Below are 21,754 nucleotides of genomic sequence, written 5' to 3' on the forward strand. Positions count from 1 at the left end.
ACATGAATTGCCTGTTTTTTTTTTTTACTTATTTATGCTATTTACTGTACTTTTTATTGCTTGCTGCCTACTTTTATACTGCATTTATTTACTGTATACTAAACTACACTGTTGTACTGCAATTGTCTGTTTTATTGTGCTGTAAAATCAAATTTTATTGCTGTTTTCACTGTTCACATAGCTTTTTGTTAGTTTTACTGTTTGTTAAGTATTTACTGGTATTTTTCACTGTTTCTAAGCTAACTGTTCTGCTCGTTCTGGCTTTCCCACCAGTGTTTAAATAACTGATCTGTTAACTGTTTAAAACATTCTTTAGAACCTCCTTGCTGATTTTCTGGCGCTTTAAATGTTTTTTAGTGTCTCACTGCTATTTTTCCTGCTGTTTTAAACATTCTCTAGTGTTTCCCACTGAAACTGGGGTAGTTAGTAGTTGTAGGAAGGTCTAGATACAGGCTTGCTGCTTTTGGAACTGTTTGTAGGGGTTTGTTTGCTCTGGGTACGTTTTCCAGGCCATCTTGAATTGGAAGGGCCTATCTGCACTTTTTTGGTAGAATTGTGGTGACTGGGTCCTGCCTGGTAAAGAGAGGCTCATCTAGGCCTTGGAATAAGCTCTGTCATTGGTCCTTTTGAATCTTTTTAAAGTTTTTTTTTCAAGTTTTTAGCTTCTGGTATTTAGACCCTGCATTTGAGCAGGTTTCTGCTTGTGGCACGTCACACAGCACAGTCCACTGCCCCGCAGTTGTGCGCCAAAGCTGGGCAGTTAAATTTAACAAATTTTCCCTAAAACCCAGGCAGAAATCTCCATCCACTGAGCTTCTCTGTGATTGACTCTGAATAGTCAACCTAGTGACAACAGTCTTCAACCTAGCATTATTGACAGTTGGACTACCCTTGTTTCTCCTGCCAAGTTTGTTGAATTGGGTCTCTTGAGGCAGTGTAGCAATTGCCTTATGTACACAGACAATCCTCTACTAATAACACACTCTAGTGCAGAGTGTGAGAGATGCATCTACACCAAGAATCTAGAATCCATGCTCTCTCTTACTCAGTACAGTACCACAGAGAAGCTTGTTAAGTCACCCACCACTACATACTCACATAGTACCACTACTCATACACATACCACTACTCATACACATAGTACACATCAAACATGTAAATCCACATACATAGAGGTTCTCTTGAAAAACTTACTGAAACACCAGAGACCTCCAAAACACAAGACTGCTACAACTAATACAGTCCCCACAGCACCCATGACACATAGCAACATCAATGTCTCACTCAAAAAACAAATTTTCTTGTCATTGGATACTCAATAGCGAGACAGATGGATGTTCCACTCACCAGGTTGGACAAGGAAAAAGTCACAGTCATCTGCCTATCTGGTGTCAGGATTCATCAGATCATACATGCACTCAGGTCTCTCAGCAACAAGTACCATTATGACTTTGTCATAGTTCATGTTGGTGTGAATGACCTGAGATGTACCTCACTGGACTATATGAAGAGAGCCATGGTTGAGCTCTCTAAGTATATGTCAAAGGCAGGTATGTCCCTTGCTTTGAGCAGCATACTACCCTCACCTTGAATGATGCCACAGTATAAACAAAAAAATATTGATTTCAATAATTGTCTCAGTTTTTGATGTCATTCAAAGGAGATCTAGTTCCTGTCAGCCTGGGAAGACATGGTCGATAAACCTCGTTGCTTTGCCAGAGACGGTTTGCATGTGGCACCTCTAGACTTTCGGCTGCTGGCAAAGGCACTTGCCTCTCCCGTAGTGCCTCTTTAGGCAAGGTCTCAAAAACAATATTACCAACGTGAAATTAACCAATCAGAACAAAATAAGGGTCATGCTGCTAAATGCTAAGATCTTAAACCAAAAACTGCTCTCCCTGGAAGCACTTGTATCACTAGAAGATATAGATGTCTGTGCAGTCACAGAAACCTGCTTCAAGGCCTCAGAAAGTACCCCAGCCTTGCAAGGCTATGATGTCTTCCACACCTTAAAACTGCAAAACGAATGTGTGAAAACCAAAGGAGGCGGTGTTTCAATCTATATTAGAGAAAAATTCACCTCCTGTCTAGTTAGACTGGACAACTCCATGGAGTTACTCTAGATCCAGGTTATGGTGGGTAAGACCCCCATTCAAGTTATAGCCAGTTATAGATCCCCCTCCATGGGTCATGATGCCCTTAAAGCCTACTTAACCAAACTTGAGACAATCCAAAATCTAGAACACACTGGTTATGGAGGGTTTCAATTATCCCACCATCAACTGGGAAACCTACACTAGCCCTAGCTCCCTAGCACAAAAGTTTCTTGATTTTGTTAATTCAAATGCCCTGGAACACATTGTCCATACCTCATCAAGGGGAACAAGCATTCTGGATGTGGTCCTCACCAACAGGCCAGACAGATGCACTGCAGCAACTTTTGGACCCTTATTAGTTAAAACTGACCACAAATCAGTCACCTTCAAGCTGGTACTAACACCAGAACTCACAAAGGGTAAAATCAGACTGAAAAACTTCACCAAAGCAAACTATACCATCCTAAGTGAAGGTATGAATGCATTCCAAGCCCCACCCAATGCTGGAAGTGGTAACTACATCAAAGCTTACACTAAAGCCCTGTACAATCACTTGCATAAGTGTATAAACTCAGCCATGCCAGAAAGATTCAAAGCCAGAGCCCCAAGTAAAAACAAGTTGCCATGTTGGACATCCAGCATCAACAAACATAGCTACAATAAATTCAAGAAGTTGCTGTCCAAGAAAACAAAGGCAAGGCCTCAACAAAGGAAAAGCAACCTCCTCAGCTTCTACAGGCAAATAAGACAACTTGTCAAATCCTCCAAGGGCTCCTTTGAGAGATTCTTAGCAAGTACAGCCAAATATAACTACAAGGCCGTGTATAGCTATGTACCTAAACTAAAGAGTAGGACCTAAGCATGTGGAGAACTAGTGGCCAATGATACCACACACACTGACCGCACACAGATAGTAAACCTGATAGCAGATAGGTTTGGCAAAAATTTCACTCCCTTATCCCCTCATAACTTACAACAAACATTCCTCCAACCCCCTCCCCACCTTACATGACTGAAGAGCAGGCCCTCAAAGCCTTGTCCAAGGCAAAAAAACACAGCCTCTATGGGACCAGATGACATCCCAGGTTGACTTCTAAACAGGCTAAAACATAATCTAGCATCACCATTAAGTACCCTTTTCAGTCATAGCCTAACTACAGGCTTTTTTCCTGCAGAATGGAGAACGGCAACAATTATTCCCCCTCTACAAAGGTGGCCTAGCAACAGACCCAGGGAATTACAGACCCATAAGCCTGACCAGCCTCATCTGTAAGACCATGGACTGTATCATTATGAACCTCATAAATAAAACATAGATGACCTCCAAACCCTGGATCCTACCCAATTCAGCTTCGTGAAAGGCAGATCCTGCCTGTTAAATCTGGTGTATTTCTTTGAAAATGTGATGAAGGCTATTGACAAGGGCAAATCTGTGCACACAACATACCTCAACCTGGCAAAGGCTTTTGACACAATCCCACATTCAGGCATTAACAATAAACTTAGAAAATTATGGGTTGCAATCTGTCTCACAAACCAGACACGCACTATCAAAGTGGGTGACTCCACATAAACCAGCAGACCTGTTACCAGTGGAGTGCCACAGGGGTCAGTGCTGGACATCCTACTGTTTGGTATATACTTCTCAGATGTTTAGGTCAAAACTAAGAGGTTGTGGCTGACCAAGTTGGCAGATGACTGCAAACTAGGTGCAATCACTGAATCCCCAAATTATGTCAGTATACTCCAGGAGGTTCTCATGCAGACTAACAACTAGTGTATTAGTCAAAGTCTCAGAATGAATGCAAAGAAATCCATCATCATTCCCTTTGGCACAAACAATATCTCCTCACACTATTGAATCAGCAACAATACCCTAAGTACCCATGAAGTGGTAAGGGACCTGGGATCAAAAGTTGACTGTGACTTTAACTTTGACCACCATGTGTCTACTGTAGTAAGAAAATCTTTCTATGTAGCACACTTGATTAGTAAGGGAATCACCTCGAGAGCAAAAGAAGTTATGACCCCCATATACTCGGCACTTATCCGGCACATAATTGAGTATAATGCCGTATTTGGCACATACCATGCTAAGCATCTGCAGCAATTAGAGAGACCTCAGAGGTTTCTAAAAGCGAACATCAAGGGGGTCCAGCATGTGCCTTACACAGACTGACTAAAGTCCCTGTCACTGTACTTTATATCGTATAGACTTCTTAGGGGAGACTTATGCCTGGCCTACAGAGCAATCCAAGACCCAAACTTAATGAACTTACTGCATATCTGCAATTCAAATGGGAATAAGGCTACTCATTCCAGGGACCTACATTTGGCCTGTGACTTAAATAGGACATGCTAGAAGGACAGATATATCTCCCAGTGACTACTGCTTCTTTGGAACAGGCTACCAATTCATGTGAAACAGAGCAACTCTATGACAGTGTTCAAGAGGAACCTGGATGAGTGGATGGAGCACCATAAATTCTTACAGGGGATAGAGCCCCCAACCCTCTTGGACATGGGCTGTCATCACTAAATGCAATCTTGTGTATTGACAACAATTTCTATGGTATTGCATTGGGGATGCGATGGCTAGGCTTAAAATGACCTCTGGGTTGATAGCCTAGTATTCTCCTATTATCCTATGAGCCCATGAATGATTAAATTGTGTTATTAAAGATCTGCATGCCAAAAATAAACTTGCACTAGTCTGTACAGACCAAAGTGGGAAGAGTCTATGACAGCATGGATGTCAAAAGAGATATTACAATTTTATAATCCTGTTTTAAAAAAAAATGAGTCTAAATCAGCATGGATATAAAGGTGTTTTCCTTTCCCTTGGCGTCATCGATACTACAGCATCTCCCCAGAAGAGAATACCATATAAGTCGGCAACATTTTCACTCATTAACTTAAGTACTATTCTCTTTCTCCCTTTCAGTAGCAGCTCCAAAGTAATTCCATCTGGACCTGCGGACTTAGCTCTTATGGCATGACTCATTACTTTAATTCTTCTAAATCCACTGGTGGCAGTTAAGATTTTGCCTGATTAAGAGACAACCTTTGAAACTCCCAGTCATGTATAAATTCTTCTGAATTTTTCAGTATCTGACTACATGTCCTCTCCTTGGTATAGGTTCCCAGATTAATTGTGAAATACTCTCAGACTAGGGTCTGGATCAATTATTATCTTACCCATCCTCGGTTCTTAAATTTGAAAAATCATATGATCGAATTTAAGATGACCAATATGGCTACCAACTTCTGGGCTTTAGCAGAGCTTCCCAACTATATATTTTGCAATGACTTTTTCATGGTCAACCTCCTTCTCCAGTAAATGAATTATTGTGCATCTGTCCCTTGTCTGTCTTCAATTCTAGGCCTTTAATACCGCTTGCTTTTCGTATTTTTGTTTTTGCATTTGCATCTGCCTGATCCATTTTTGTCATTCTCAGCTAGCAAAATGAACTTCTGTCTTTTTTGTGTATTTGGTACTGTAAAATCCCCTTGAAAGCAGCCAGATGCAACCTTCCAGCTTCTCTAAAAATTTAATTTTGCTGCCTTCCAGTCTTGATCTGGTCTTTCTTGTAAATACTTCTGAAAAAACAAGAAGCTGCAAAAGGTATTACCATAGTTTCAGTACTTTTGTTTTCACCTATTATTGCTACTATCACAGTCATTGTATGATCTGAAAATAATAATAGAAATGTGTTTATAGGTCACAAAATGAGAGCATCATCTTTTGTTTTGTACACCATGTCTATCCTTAAGTATCTCAAACATATCTTGGACTAATATGCAAATTGATGTTCTCCATGTCTCTTATTAGTTGCCACTTCCTGTACATGAACAATTACAGTAAGCCTAGACAAGTGTCTTTGATTTTCACTATCCTAAGGGCTCTTGGAATGAGATGATTTTATGATGAAATCTCATGCTAGCAATAGTGCACACACCTGAAATCCAGCCAACTTTGGTAATATCTCCCTCAAAAGAGCATGTAAGGATTCTTAGGAATTATATATTCCACCTATTGTGCTCTGCCTCCAGTCATTCTTAACAGCCACAGACCTATCACATACATTTAGCAGACTCTATTTACTTGAAATCTCACCCACAAAGCTATTAAGATTGCCATTCTAATGTTTATGGATCTCTCCAATGAAGTTAAATAAACACTCTGAAAGATAAACATTGTTCAAGTTAGATATATGTATCTCTTCCAGCAATTAGGATATTGCTTCTTGATATATATATATAGATATATATATCTATATATATCTATATATATATATATATATATATATATATATATATATATATATATATATACGCGCACACATATGTGTATATATATATATATATATATATATATATATATATATATATATATATATAGGTAGCATGCCATTTACTCATCTTACACTTGAACCCAATCATAAAACTGGAGTACTTCTTCCCTAGTGACACTGATTTCTGTAGGTCCTAGTTTAAGAAATCCTTCATTCCTTCATATACCTCTGAAAAACATCCTTCTATCCTTCCTTAGTTTGCAGTCCCATGGACAGTTTTGCATCGGCATAACTATCTAATTTGCAAGTAAGTTTTCTTGAATAAACAAGCATATGCCCTTTTCCACTAGTAATGGTAATACTGGAGGTGATTATATTAAGTAGCAGTGGGTGTAGGGGGCACCTCCACACATAAAAGTAATTTCTACAAATATTAATTCAAAATTTTCTGATTATAACTTCTTTTATTTGTGATTAAAGTTTTCTGTTTCTTGTAAAATCCACCAAAAATTGCTTGTATTTCCAAATTTAACCTCCACCCAGGACAAGCCCTCTGAGTACTATTCTTGGTAAGGGGTGTGCCATCCCTTCCCCTATTAAGCATTACAGTTCCAAGGTCACACAGTGTCTGAGTAGAGGGAACATTTCTAATTTTTCAGCAGGAGTATTTTGACTTCTGAAAAATCAGCAATCAAGTGCCTACTTTTAGTATTCGCAATGCTTCGTGGCTGTTCTAAGTATGAGCCCTGTCTGGATTAAATACATTGCAGTCCTTACAATAATATAAGAAATAATTTGATGTGTGGTTGTACATAATCTGTTGGTTACATGTTATTGCACATGTTCATAACTGACTTGACTTTTTAGGCAAGCTTGAGAGGTCAGCATTTATTTATTTATATTTGTTTACCTGGGTAACTGATCTCAATGAACCATTTGCAGGCACAGCTTAGGTGAACAACACCACATAAGAAATGAACAAAACATTTTTACAGATAAAAGGATATCTTAAAAAATAAATGTAAATACATATTTAGAGATACAAGAATATACTACAACATTTAGTTCAAGAAGCAGTTAACAATGTCACAATATGGATGAAAAAATGGAATTATGCATAGCAAAGATTTATGGATAACATGTAGCCATAGTGGTGGGAATGGCTTATTCTACAGGGATAGCAGCATATCGTTATATAGAGAGGTATGAAGACATTAGAAGAGGCAAGTGAGAATAGTGAGAATGGTTGCAAGAAGGGACATCATGGGGAGAAGACAGAGAAAAGGTGTGTGAGGTATGCAGAGGGAAGAGGAGTATAAAGGAGAAGAAGTGTGAGAGAGATGCAAAGAGAAGATGGAAGTAGGATGAATGACAGGCAGTAAGTAAAGGGGATGACAAGATGAGATAATGAAGGATGAAACAGGGAGAAATGGATGAGTGAATCAGCTTCAGATTAATGTAATGTGACCTGAGTGACCTGAAAGAGTGCAGTTGCACTTTGCTTGGGTGACATGGTGCTCCTTGAGCTGTTGTCTCAAGTCAGAGTATTTTTGAATGTCTCAGATTAAGAGAAGAATGGAGTCCAATAGTTTAGGTGCTAAAATGGAAAATGCATGTGTTAAAGGAAAAATATACTTTAAAAATGATCAAAACACAGTAGGTTCAGGTTAAGGCACTTTAATCTTGCAGCAAGGAGACAAAAACGTGCTAATACAGAGTTTGTCTAACCAGAAACAGGAAACACATTCATTTTTATAGGTTATCAAATTAATCCTGTCCTACCATGCTGATGTAACAGATTGCCACCTTTTCATCATCATCTGCTGACCATCTTTCCCATGAATTTCTGCTGATTTAAACAATTTTTATGTGAAACTTCCTGAGGAAAACAACATGGCCTTGGTTACTTTCAGTTAGATACTTGTTATGTTACATTCAAGATACTATGGCTAAATCAAGCACAATGCTAGCAGTTCATTTCTCTAATAATCCTTTGTCTACCTTATCTCTAAACTACTGCAGCTGCAGAGGTTCCCATCCTCTGAACAAGGCTGTTTGTCTAGAATCATTACATTTATAATATGGTGTATTGTTCATTCATATGCTTCTGACCTAGCAGATAAACACCTGCTTCTCAAGGACATTTCCACAAGGCATAAACAAGAATATTGCTGTGCTAGCAGTTACTAGGTCAGAGGGCAACTTGCAAGTTTCAGTAAGCATGCTGCAGTTTTAGAAAAGCATATTTTCAGTCTCATATGAAACTCAATTTGTATAAATCACAGTGCATGAAAAATAGAATGAAAAGCATATTAAAACACTTGATTATTAATTTGGCATTAAGCATACACACATTAATACATATTTTTCTAACATCTCCCTCCTGTTAATACTTTTTATTCTATTTTCAAAAAAGGATAAACAGCTTGCTTCTTTTCCTAACCTCTTCCATTCAGGATTTTCAGTTAAGAAAGTCATTCAGTTTAAACTTTTATGAAAGTGTCTCGCATTCTAGCAGCTCGTCAAATTCAGTACTTTGATACATAGTCTCAGATATGGATATATCTATGAATTCTTTAATTAATTTCTTCATGCAGGGGATTCCACAACAAATACAAACTCCTATTAGGACTAATCCTACCCCAATAGCAATCAATATGTTCATAAAGATGGAGCCCCACCCCCCGAAGGCATTCTGAAAAAACTCTGTCAGAGGGTTTGGGCCTGGTTTGGTCATGGCCGACACTTGCTGAATCACCTCGAGATGGTCGTTGATCTCATGCTGATGGTCAGGAATGAACGCACAGAACTCTTCTTTGATTAAAGCGCAAGTTCCGCCTCTCACCACTAGGGTGAAGTCAAGAGCCATTCGGTTTTGAAGCACTACAGTTCTCATGGCATTCAGTTCATCAGTTATCAGTTCAAGGGCAGAAAAAGTTGCATTACTCATTATTTCGAGAAGTTTGGATAGTTCCGCAACTCCCATATTGATTTGACTCTGCCATACATGGGTGATATACCTGCCCAGGATATAACAGCATCGCTCAAGTCCATGTGCACAAGTTTGGTTCCCACATTACGATGGTCTTTCCACCCCGCTTCGATTCATCCCACTGGATTCCCAGGTTTCTTAACAGTCTTTTTGGTTACGTCTCGAGTATTTTGAATACTCCCCTGAGGCAAAACTGCAGTGTGTCGGATGGCCGGAACCAGGTATCCCAAAAACAACTGCCAGACCAATTCTCAGGTAACCATTTATATGCCTTTTTGCCACATACAAAATAACAATCCTCTACCTTAGTCATTACTTTGTTATGAAATGACTGCCCTGCATGAAACATTTTCCTATCTATCACTGATAACTGTTTGAAAAGTACAGGATTGTGCTGTACCTGATCAAGAGTTTTATGCATAGATTTCAAAAATGAGTCATAATCTGAACTACAAGATCCACTCAAATAATTTGGTTTTCTATAACACTTATACTGTACTGTAACATTGCATTTACTCCATCCAACTTGGATGGAGTCATTTTTATAAAAACATACAATTCCTTTTTGTGTCACAGGCAAATACAGTGCTACCTTATCTTGTGCTTTAATAGTGACTGTGTCAAAAAACAGAGTTTCCCAGCTCTCATTGACCCCTAGGGGGATAGCAGTCATTAATAAACCCCCATATGCTGTTGGTATGGCCGTACAGACCCAGCAGTTCAAAACATTAAAAGTCTCTGCATACACACGTGTAATTGCCTGATAAGTGTTGAAGTTCGGATGCCAGTCTATGTTTGGTTCATTATGTCTAATCAGTTCAACTCTGTATCTGGCCATTTTGTTCTTGTTGTGCAACAGTAACAAAGTTTTTGACCAGTTCAAAGTTTGTAACCAGTTTACAGTATGTCAAATGAATCCAGGAAGCTCGTTCTGCAATCTTGACTGCAGTGGGTGTCGACAGTAGTACCTGGTATGGACCTTCCCACTTCGGAGAGCTCCAATTCTTCCGTTTCACAATCTTCACCCAGACCCAGGTGCCTGGGGCTACTGGTGCTTCCGATTTCGATTGCTCTTTATCTGAAACAGAATTTAACTGCAAAAGTTTGTTATTCAAAAATTGCCTCATATATCCTGCAAGTGAACTGTCAGCCTCTTGCTCTGTAGACATGAGAGGTTTCCACTGAGGTGTATAATATGCCCTCCCAAACAAAGTTTCAAAAGGAGTTAATCCCTTTACATTTGGAACAGTTTTCATACTCAACAGTGCTAAAGGCAAACAGTGCACCCAATTTTTCTGTGTCTCTTTTATCAACTTCCTAAGCTTATTCTTCAATACCCCATTGTGCCTCTCTGCTAGCCCTGCAGATTGAGGGTGGTACGCACAGTGGTTCTTTAACGATATCCCAAAATAACGACTGAGTTGTTGGATTGTTTGGTTTACGAAATGTGTCCCGTTATCACTATAAATCTTTTCCGGTATACCAAATCTAGGTATAATTTCTTTAACAAGGACCTTTGCAACAGTAGCTGCATCTGGATTTTTTGTTGGAAATGCTTCTACCCATTTGGAAAACATGTCTATAATAACAAGGCAATATTTCTTATTCTCACATTTATTCAATTCTATGAAATCCATACAGATAGTATGGAACGGATATGGTGGTGTAGGAAAATTCCCTCGTTTAGGCTTCAACGCCCCTTGTGCATGATGCTTGTTACAAACATGGCATGCTGCACAAAATTTTTTGTATAGTTTGTAAACCCATAGGTTGTAAACACTCGATTCACTAACTGTACCATCCCCCCTGTTGAGACATGGCTCTGCCCATGGCTCAACAATGCTGCGTATCTAAACAAATTAGATGGCAAAATTGGTTTCTTTTCCTTGGAGATGTACAGTCCCTTTTCGAGGATTGCTCCTCGTTTTATCCACTTTTGTTTCTCAATATTTGTAGTAAGTGTCTGCATTGTTTTTAACATTTCTAAATCTAAAATCTCTGAAGGTTGTAATTCCTCGCTCAAAAGAAAAGTTTCTGTGGCTGAGACTGCCTGCTTTGCAGCTGCATCAGCCCGTGCATTACCTTTTGAAATTCTATCCTGTTGTTTTGTATGAGCTATGCATTTGCAAATAGCTACTTTCTTAGGTAACTGAACTGAATCTAACAAGTCTAAAATAAGTTGCGCATAATTAATCGGTTTACCAGTAGATGTTATCATTCCTCTAATTTTCCACTGTTGTGCAAAAACATGTACAGTAGAAAAAGCATACTGACTGTCAGTATAAATGTTCACTGTCTTACCTTTTGCTAAGGTACATGCCCTTGTTAAGGCAATCAATTCTGCTGCTTGTGCAGATAAGTTGTGTGGTAAAGATTTTGCTTCTAAAATTGCAGTATCAGAAACGACTGCATACCCCACTAGGTTCTGTCCTGTAGGACCCCTCCTGCACGAGCCGTCCACATAGCATGTCACCTCGGCATCATTCAAGGGAACATCCGTAAGGTCTTGTCTTGGTAATGTCTTTTGTTCAATCTCCTGGAGGCAGCAGTGTGGTTTGCCATCTGCAGGGGTTGGAAGCAAAGTTGACGGATTCAAAGTTGTACATCGTTCAATTGTCATATGAGGTTGGCTCAACAGTATGGTCATACAGGAAAGATGCCTAGCTGGAGAAAGATATGCTACTTTTTCTTGCAGTAAAATAATTGTGACTGCACGAGGCACTCTCAATGTGAGAGGGTGGAATAACACTAGTGAGGCTGAAGCCTGCACTGCCATTGCAGCTGCAACTACTGCTTGTACACAGTGGGGCAGGGATCATGCCACTGGGTCTAACTGTGATGAATAGTAAGCTATGGGGTGTTGTTTGTCCCCATGTTGCTGTGTCAATACTGATGTCATATAACCTTGCTTACAATCTACAGTTTGAATAAACTGCTTGTTATAGTTTGGTAATCCTAAAACTAAGGATGATGCTATCAATTGTTTCAGCTTACAGAAAGCTGCTTCTGCTTCAGGTGTCCATTGTAATAAATCTTGTGCTGCCATCGGCTTCTTAAATATTAAGTCGGCCAGTGGAGCAGATTCCAAAGCATAGTTCGGTATCCAACTCCGACAAAAAATAGTAGTTCGCAGGAAGGACATCATTTCCTTCGTGGTAGTTGGTCTAGGTGCTTGTAAAATCGCTGTTTTTCTGTCTTCATCCAATATTCTACCTTCTTTGGATATTACATATCCCAAGTATTTAACTTGTTTTCTCCAAAGCTGTAACTTGTCTTTGTTTACTTTGTGATCTTGAGTAGCTAAAAATTGTAATAAAGTTATCGTGTCTTCTTTGCATTCTTGTTGGGTGGGGGCTGCCAGCAGAATGTTGCCTATACTAAGTAGAATCTGACTACCTTTCGGTGGGATAAATCCCGCCAGGTTGCTTGCCATTTCCCGTGCAAATATTGTTGGACTTTCACAATATCCCTGTGGTAATCTGGTATATATGTACCGCTTTCCCTGAAATGTAAATGCAAACCAATATTGACTGTCAGGGTGTATCGGTATCGAGAAAAATGCATTACTAATGTCTACCACTGAAAAATATTTCTGTTCTGGCTTTAAATCATTCAGTAAGGTGTGTGGATTTGGCACCATTGGTGCCCTGGGTATAACTGCATTATTTACAGCTTGTAAGTCTTGGACCATACGCCATTCCCCGTTTGCTTTCTTTACAGGAAATAAAGGTGTATTACATGGTGAATCAGGAGATTCTATTAAGACTCCTTCCTTAAGTAAGGCTGCTATGATAGGTTTGATTCCTACCTCTGCATCCTTTTTCAAGGGATACTGTCTTTTCTGGGCCCTAAAAGCTGACTTTGTCGTTATGGTAACTGGTCCTGCTGTTCGTATTAGTCCTACATCTGATTTCCCTGCTGACCAGAGAATGTCTGGTATGTCTTGCAAGGCTTTTTCCTCTTCTTCCAATAAGAGTAATACTCAGCTATTCTCACTGGCCTGTGAGTGCACAGCTGGGTGTGTCTGTGTGATCCAATTCAATTTTTGTTTCTGTACTCCCTGTTCAGAGAGCTCTAATTCTGTCTGCTTTTCCCACCTTGTGACTTTTTCACCTAAGTCTGCCCATTTTATAGTTTTGTTCTTAGTCATACTAACATGGGGCAGTCGATTAGATTTGTAAATAACTAAAAATTCCTGGGGCAATGAACAACTTGCTACACTGTTCCCTTCTGTATACCAGTACAAGTTTCGCAATACTAGCCTGTTTGCATGGTTCTGAAACAATTCTTGTTCATAATCTTTATCAGGTCCTGGTCTATTACAGTAATATAGAGTACAATGCAACAAATGCTGTTTGTCAATGTCAAGGGAGGGGAACTTGCTGATGGCTACGTTCATCAGTTCTCCGGTTACTGCCCCCGGACCAGTCGTATCCAAGTCCTGGCTGTACCAATAATACATTTCACCCTCCAGTCGCACTACAAAAGTGTCCATTTGTCACTGTGCTTCCATACCCTGCATGGTTGGAACTACGGCTATGCCAAATATCTGCATCAAATCTCTACCCAAAAGATTCACTGGGCATTTTGCAGAAACTACAATTTTACTTTTCTGAGTCATCCCTGAAACGGGGTCTATTATTGTTATGTCACGGGAGAGTGGCTCCCAATAAAGCTGTCCATTAGCTGCTTTCACTAGTATATAATCTGGTGATTCTGTATCTTCCGGTAGTTTGGAAGGGTGTATCAGGGTTCGTGAAGCCCCTGAGTCACACAAAAATTTAACTTCCCTCCCCTCCACCAGAAGCATCACTTCCGGTTTCGTGTCTGCTAAGTAAAGCTCTAAGCTCAAAAGAGCCAGGTCTAAAATTTCATTTTCTTCTAAGTCTGCGTATTCATATACATCCTCTACCCCTTGTGTCACATCCTGTTCTCCTGCTATCACATTTACACTTACCTTTCCCTGCTCACTCTCTTCTAATGATTCCTGACTATCATATAGTCATTCCTCATCCTCCTTATTTTCTGTAGTCGCCTTCTTGTTTAGCCTGCAATCCCTCGCTAAATGTCCTTTTTTCCCGCACTTAAAACACTCACCCTTTTTCTTTCTTTCCTCGAAATCTTCTGATCGTTTGTCAGATTGTTTATTTCCCTGGGTATTTTTCTTACCCTTTTTCCCAGTTTGTACTACAAATACTTCTGACCCATCTTCTGCTGAAAATACTTGAGTTTTCTTTTTCTTTTTACTATTAAAATGTCTTCCTGCATGTCTAGCATATTCAAGTAATGGCTGTAATCTACTTGTTTGATGATCTACCATATGCTTCGTAATAAAGCTACTAATGGGAGTTATACTACCCTTCAAGAATGCATTCTTTAACTGTTGTTCATATGAGGAATCATGTGTCTGATTTTCTGGTATCTGCATTCCACAGTGATTATTAAAACACTCCTAACAGTCTAGCATAATATCTATCAACTGTTTCACCTTCCTGTTGAATGCATTGATTAATGCAAGTCCAATCAGCCCTAAGCTTCCACTTTTCAGAGATTCGGTCTGTCAGACCTTTCACTCTGCCATCCAGTTCTGCATTAGTATGTGGGAGTGGTCTAAGTTGTGCGTCACAAGGATTCCAGTCGCCACTGATCATGTGCCAATCTGGACCCACAATTTGTCTAACTACTTTTTCTACTTCCTCTCCATTTAAATGGTAACTTAATATCATGCCCTGTAAGTCTTCTAAAAATTTTCTAAGTTCACTTTTGGGTGGGGAATACCTTCTGTGGCTTTCCGGATATCTTCTGGTGTCCACGGTCTATAAACTAAAAGTGTCGGATCATGTCCTGCCTGTCCTGCCTGAGGATTCGGTACTTCTATGAGTGGACATATCTCTTCTTCACTCATAGCTTGTGATGCTCTATTTAATTCATTTAATTCAATTTCCCCTCCTCAAGTCGCGTGTTCAAGACCTGGTCTCGATAGGATCCCTGACAAACGGTTGTGCTTTTGCAGTGACTGCTGGGTATAGCGGAGGTGGATCGGCTCATCCACTCGCTTCATATTCTGGTAACAGAAGTGGAGGGGGCGAAAGAGGGGGCCGTTGCTATTACTAAGTTATTGTCTTCTTTGTCTAAGAACATTGTCTTTGAATTTTTAATTCTTTGCTCCCTACGATTTGCTTCCTCAAGCCACCTGTGCACCTGAGGGACTCCTAATTGTCTCTGCTTTTTTAATTGACCTTTCGCGTCTATTTTTAACTGTTTTACAAGTTTCATAAGTGCAAGTTTATCTAAATTACCCTCGAATTTATACTTATCAACCCATTTGGTGTAATATTTAACATTATCTGCACGCTGTAATTGCATATACTTCGCGTCTTCAGTTAGGGGCGTGTCCCGGGAACTTTTTGTGCACTGATTTCCCATTGGTGTCTTAGCTAAGCTGTAAATTGTTACGTAACCCTTCTATCACGTGGTACCACAAATCTATACCTTTTCACAGTTTATCTAGAATAACTGTCTACCTATTCTGTTTCCCTGATCTATGACAAAGAACAGTAACCCCTATTTCTGTCTCTAATCTGCATACACAAATTTACCTGACAAAAGAACAGTTCTGTACCTAGTCCCTGATCTTAAAACAGAAATAAGGTAATTCCTCCTTACCAGACCCTCCGTGAGTTGATCCACCGGATCGTTGACTCGTCCTCCAATCCCAGATCAGAAACAGTGGCTGGCCTCTTTCGAACGACAATTCAGTCGGAGGTCTTTCAAAACAGAAAAGCCGATTTGGCCTCTTCTCCGTATGGATGCATGCCACCGGGCCCAATTCTGACCTAGGTCCAGAGCGAGAGATACGTTATACGGCTCGAAGGACCAATCTGTTAAAGGAAAAATATACTTTAAAAATGATCAAAACACAGTAGGTTCAGGTTAAGGCACTTTAATCTTGTAGCAAGGAGACAAAAACGTGCTAATACAGAGTTTGTCTAACCAGAAACAGGAAATGCATTCATTTTTATAGGTTATCAAATTAATCCTGTCCTACCATGCTGACGTAACAGATTGCCACCTTTTCATCATCATCTGCTGACCATCTTTCCCATGAATTTCTGCTGATTTAAACAATTTTTATGTGAAACTTCCTGAGGAAAACAACATGGCCTTGGTTACTTTCAGTTAGATACTTGTTATGTTACATTCAAGATACTACGGCTAAATCAAGCACAATGCTAGCAGTTCATTTCTCTAATAATCCTTTGTCTACCTTATCTCTAAACTACTGCAGCTGCAGAGGTTCCCATCCTCTGAACAAGGCTGTTTGTCTAGAATCATTACATTTATAATATGGTGTATTGTTCATTCGTATGCTTCTGACCTAGCAGATAAACACCTGCTTCTCAAGTACATTTCCACAAGGCATAAACAAGAATATTGCTGTGCTAGCAGTTACTAGGTCAGAGGGCAACTTGCAAGTTTCAGTAAGCATGCTGCAGTTTTAGAAAAGCATATTATTTTCAGTCTCATATGAAACTCAATTTGTATAAATCACAGTGCATGAAAAATAGAATGAAAAGCATATTAAAAACACTTGATTATTAATTTGGCATTAAGCATACACACATTAATACATATTTTTCTAACAGCATGGGACTGTACAATAGAGTTTACTTTTTGGAGTTAGTGGAGTGGGCTGAGACTGAGAGATACCACTGAGATAATATGTATGGGTTTTGTAGAAAAGTGAGAGGGGATGATGTCTCAGGTGAAAGGCTTTATGAATCAGTGATCATAGAAGGAAATTAACTCTGAAAGGTACTGGGAGCCATTTATCTTTGGCAAAAGTTAGGCAGTGGTATTTATTATTGGGGAACTTAGTAATGAACCGGCAGATTTTATTAGACATAGTTTGTATGGTGGTGCCATTTTTCTTTGAGGCTGGAACTATAATGGGATATCTATATTTGAGTTGAGATTCTTTTGCCTATGGCAGCTATGGATGGCTTGCACAGAGGCGGTGATAGCTTGTTTGCCCACAACAGTAGTGTGTTCATCTTTTTGTATAAGTTTTGAAAGTGTAGTTGAATCTTCAGAGACTGGTATAGCCAAATGCCAATGTATCTGAAGGATGTAGCAGTTTCTATGGCATTACTTAGCATGATTTAAAGCCACTTCACCAAGACAGAAGTAAAGTACAGTTGTGTAAAATCTTACCATAACAGTAGATGTCCTTCCCATCACTGCTGCATTATTCATTACAAATGGGATTCCCTGCCATGATGCCCACCATCCAGCCAGTTTACCAAAGTCTACCATTGATTTAAGGTATACTGAATATCACCTATACACTCCTTGCATAGCGTAGGGCATAAAGGTGACATTGAGGCATACCATCCTCAGAAATGATTGCCCCAGTAGGAACAGCAGTCGAAGGAAAACCAAGAAGTACATCCAGGAAGGAAAAAATAGTGGGGGAATGGAGGGAGGGAGTGAATACTGCAGCGGTGAAGGCAAGGATATCTACTGTTATGGTAAGATTTTACACAACTGTATTATGTCCTTACATTCACCGCTGCAGTATTCATTACAAATGGGAGAGTCCAAAAGCTCAAGAAGAAACTTGGGAGGAGGAAGCAGCAGCAGAACCATCTAAGAAGCCATGAAGAATGGCATCGGCAAAACAAGCCCTAGGTCTAGAGATACCATCCAACTGGTAATGTTTGGTAAAGGTATGCAGTCCATGTAGCAGCTTTGAGAATAGAATTAGTGTCTAAGCCTTTGAAAAAAGCACCAGAAGAAGTCACAGCTCTAGTGGAATGAGCCTTTACAGAAGAAGGAAGGCTCTCACCATGAAAAGTGTAACAAAAGGAAATAGCCTTTGAAATCCTAGTGGAAACAGTTTGCTTGGAAACAGCCAAACCTAAAGACCTAGGATGAAAGGAAACAAATAACTGGTCAGATTTTCTGATAGCTTTAGTTTTATCCAAGTAAAATCTGAACTGTGTATGCACATCTAAAGTATGCAGCACCCTCTCACTGTCAGATTCCAGACAGGGGGAAAACAGTAGGCAAATGACTGATTGACAACTCATTAACCACCTTGGGCATGAAAGAAGGGTTAGGATGCAAGGACACGCTGTCCTCATGAAATATCAAAAAAGGTGGACAAGCCATAAGGGCTTGCAATTCAGACACCTGTCTTGCAGAAGTTAGAGCTAACAAAAGGACAGTCTTCAAAGAGCAATGTTGCAAGGAAGCTGAAACAGAGGGCTCAAAAGGAACCTAAGTCAATTTGACCAGAATGAAATTAAGATCCCAGGGAGGAAGAACAGGTTTCCTGGGAGGTCTAATATTAAGAACACCTTTAAGAAATGACTTAGCTTCAAATCAGAAGCTAATGGGGGATTTAAAGGTAGACAAGCAGAAAGAGCTGATAAGTGGGCCTTAATAAAAAAATAGGCCAAACCAGCATTGAGAAACTCACACAAATAAGAGAGAACCAAAGGAACATCCACAGAAAGTGGGTCCAGGTCACAAGAAAGACAACACATAGAAAACCTCTTCCATTTAGACAAGTAGGATTTCCTACTAGTAGGTTTCATGGCCTCCTGTGGGACCTGCAGCACATCCTCAGAAAAAAAGGTGTCTATGAGGGATAAAAACCCTATCACCCACAGTGTCAGTTGAAGCGTGGACAGGTGGGGATGGATGAGGGACCTCTTGTCTTGTGTGAGGAGATCCATCCTGTGAGATAACTTGTGATGATTGCCCCTGGCTAGATGCAGAAATAGAGGGAACCAGTGCTGCTGTGGCCAAAAGGGGAGTTGCCAACAGGATTTTGGGAGCATCCTGTTGAATCTTGAACAGGACTGTCGGAATGAGAGGAACGGGACGGAATGCATAAAGAAACATCCCCTTCCAAGAAAATGACAAGGCATCTACTTTCCATACCAGAGGACTGACTCTGGCACAAAATAGAGGAAGTTGTCTGTTCAGAGGGGAGACAAAGAGATCTACTTGAGGAGTACCCCACTGGTGAACAGTGTTCAGAAATACATCCCTGTGAAGTATCCATTCATGGGATTGAGTGAAGGATCTGCTCAGATTGCCCGCCACCACATTCTGATCTGAAAGAATATAAACTGCTTGAAGAATCACTTGATATTGGATAGCCAGATCCCATACCAGAAGTGCCAGCTGGCAAAGATGGTAAGATCTTGTACCCCCTGTTTATTGCTATACCACATGACTGTGGTATTGTCTGTGAATACCTTGAGAGGCCCTGGACAGAGGAGAGGATAAAAGACCTGAAGACCCAGCATAAGAGCTCTCATCTGTTTGATGTTGATGTGCTCCTTCTGCTGATGAGGCAGCCATACTCCCTAAATTATCAGGTAGCCAAATGTTGTTCCCCATCCCACATCTGAAGTGTCTGTGAACATATCCTGAGAGAGAAAAGGAGGTTGAAAAGGGAGCCCTGGATTCAGAGACAACTGCTGAATCCACCACAGAAGTTCTTTCTTGAGACACGGGAAAAGAGGAACAGGAAAGTCTAGAGGATGTGCATGCTGAATCCACACTGACTTCAGAAACCACTGGAACTTACTCATATGGACTTTGGCCAGAGGGAGCATTGGAATGGCAGATGCCATGAACCCCATCACTCTCAGAAACTCCCTGGCTGTAATGGAGGCTAGGGGAAGAAGAGTTTGAAAGAAATTATAGTTAAGGCCTTTGGAAGAGGCAAGGATGCCAGCATTGGCACCATTTGAATCCTACACCCCAGAAAGACATGATCCTGAGAAGGAGTTAGGGAAGACTTTTTGAAGTTTATCAAGAACCCCAGGCTCTGAAGAAGAGAAATGGTAAAATGAAGATTTTGCAAAAGAACCTCTGGAGAAGATGCCTGAATCAGCACGTCATCCAAAATAAGGAAATATTTGGATCCCTTGAAGCCTGCAAAAGGCAATCACAGGTACAAAGCATTTGGTGAATACCCATTAGGGAAATAGAAAGGCCAAAGGGCAAAGCACGGAACTGAAAATACCAGGAAACAACAGATAAATGCAAACATCTCCTGAAAAGACGGTGGATCGGAATATGGAGATAAGCATCCCTCAGGTCCAGAGACACCAGAAAGGCCTGAGGGAGCAAGAGAGATAAAAGGGACTGAAGGGACAACATCTGAAAGGAAGACACCTTCAGAAAAGTGTTTAGATGGGACAGGTCTAGAATAAGTCAGCAAGTATCTTCTTGTCTGGTCACCAGAAACTTTCTTGAATAAAATCCTGTCCCCTTTTGGGACACATGCACCTTCTGAATAGTACCCTGAGACAAGCAGTCTTGAAGAACCCCTGGGAAAAAAAGGAAGTTATTCCTGAACAGGCTGAGGAATGCCCATAAAAGGAGGATGGGAAATCCAGATCATGAAGTACCCCTGCCGAATGATTGACAGAACCCAAGAATCCTGCGTGATTCAGAGCCAAATAGGAAGAGAAAGAGAAAGGCAAAGCGAAAGAGGAATGTGGCTGGATAGTCAGACAGCACCTGGTTTGTCAGGAAAGGAAGGCTTAAGAATCCCTGTAGTCTGAGTGGCCTTAGCAGAAGGAGTCCATTTACCACACTTTTTACCTTTAGAAGGAAGGTGAGATTGCCCACGAACAAAGGGTGGCTTAGAAGGGCAGTTTAGCTGAAATTTAGGCACAGGAGAAACAAAAACATGGTTAAGCTCCTGTAAAGCATTCCCCTTGTCCTGAAGAGACTTAAAGAAACCAACAACCACTTCCCTAAACAAAAGTTTATTATGCAGAGGAGCATTCATCAACTTAGCCTTAATATCATCAGGTAAAGTTTGAAGCCTAAGACATGAAGATCCACTCAGAAATGAACCAAAAGCAGCAGCCATAGAAGAGGCATCTGCTGCATCATATCTACAGTTGATTGAATGATGAACTACCTGAGAGGAAGTCCCTAGCAAGGAAAGAGCAGAAGATTTACTCTCAGAGTCTAGAACATCAGAAAAAAAACTGACAAGCCTGAGAAAGAAGGGCCAAGACATACTTAGTGACGTGGGTCTGACAATTAATAGCCGTAAAAGCTAGGGTATTCGAAGTATAAATCTTCTTACCCAGCTTATCCATGGCTCTTCTGTTCTTGTCAGAAGGCAGTAACTTGGATGAAGGAAGCAACTAAGATGGCTTATCAGAGGCTACATACACAACAGAGGGGCAGCAGCAGGACATTTAAACAAAAAGTAACAATCCTCAGGCACCCTATAAAACCTATCAGACTTCTTGGGAGCAGGGGGCAGAGAATCCAGCATTTAGAGGCATTGGAAAAAATCCAATAAAGCAGCCAAGACAGGAGGAATG

Source organism: Protopterus annectens, chromosome 10.part0 (genome assembly GCF_019279795.1).
Source record: "Protopterus annectens isolate FY-2018-M chromosome 10.part0, PAN1.0, whole genome shotgun sequence".
Classification (NCBI taxonomy): Eukaryota; Metazoa; Chordata; order Ceratodontiformes; family Protopteridae; genus Protopterus; species Protopterus annectens.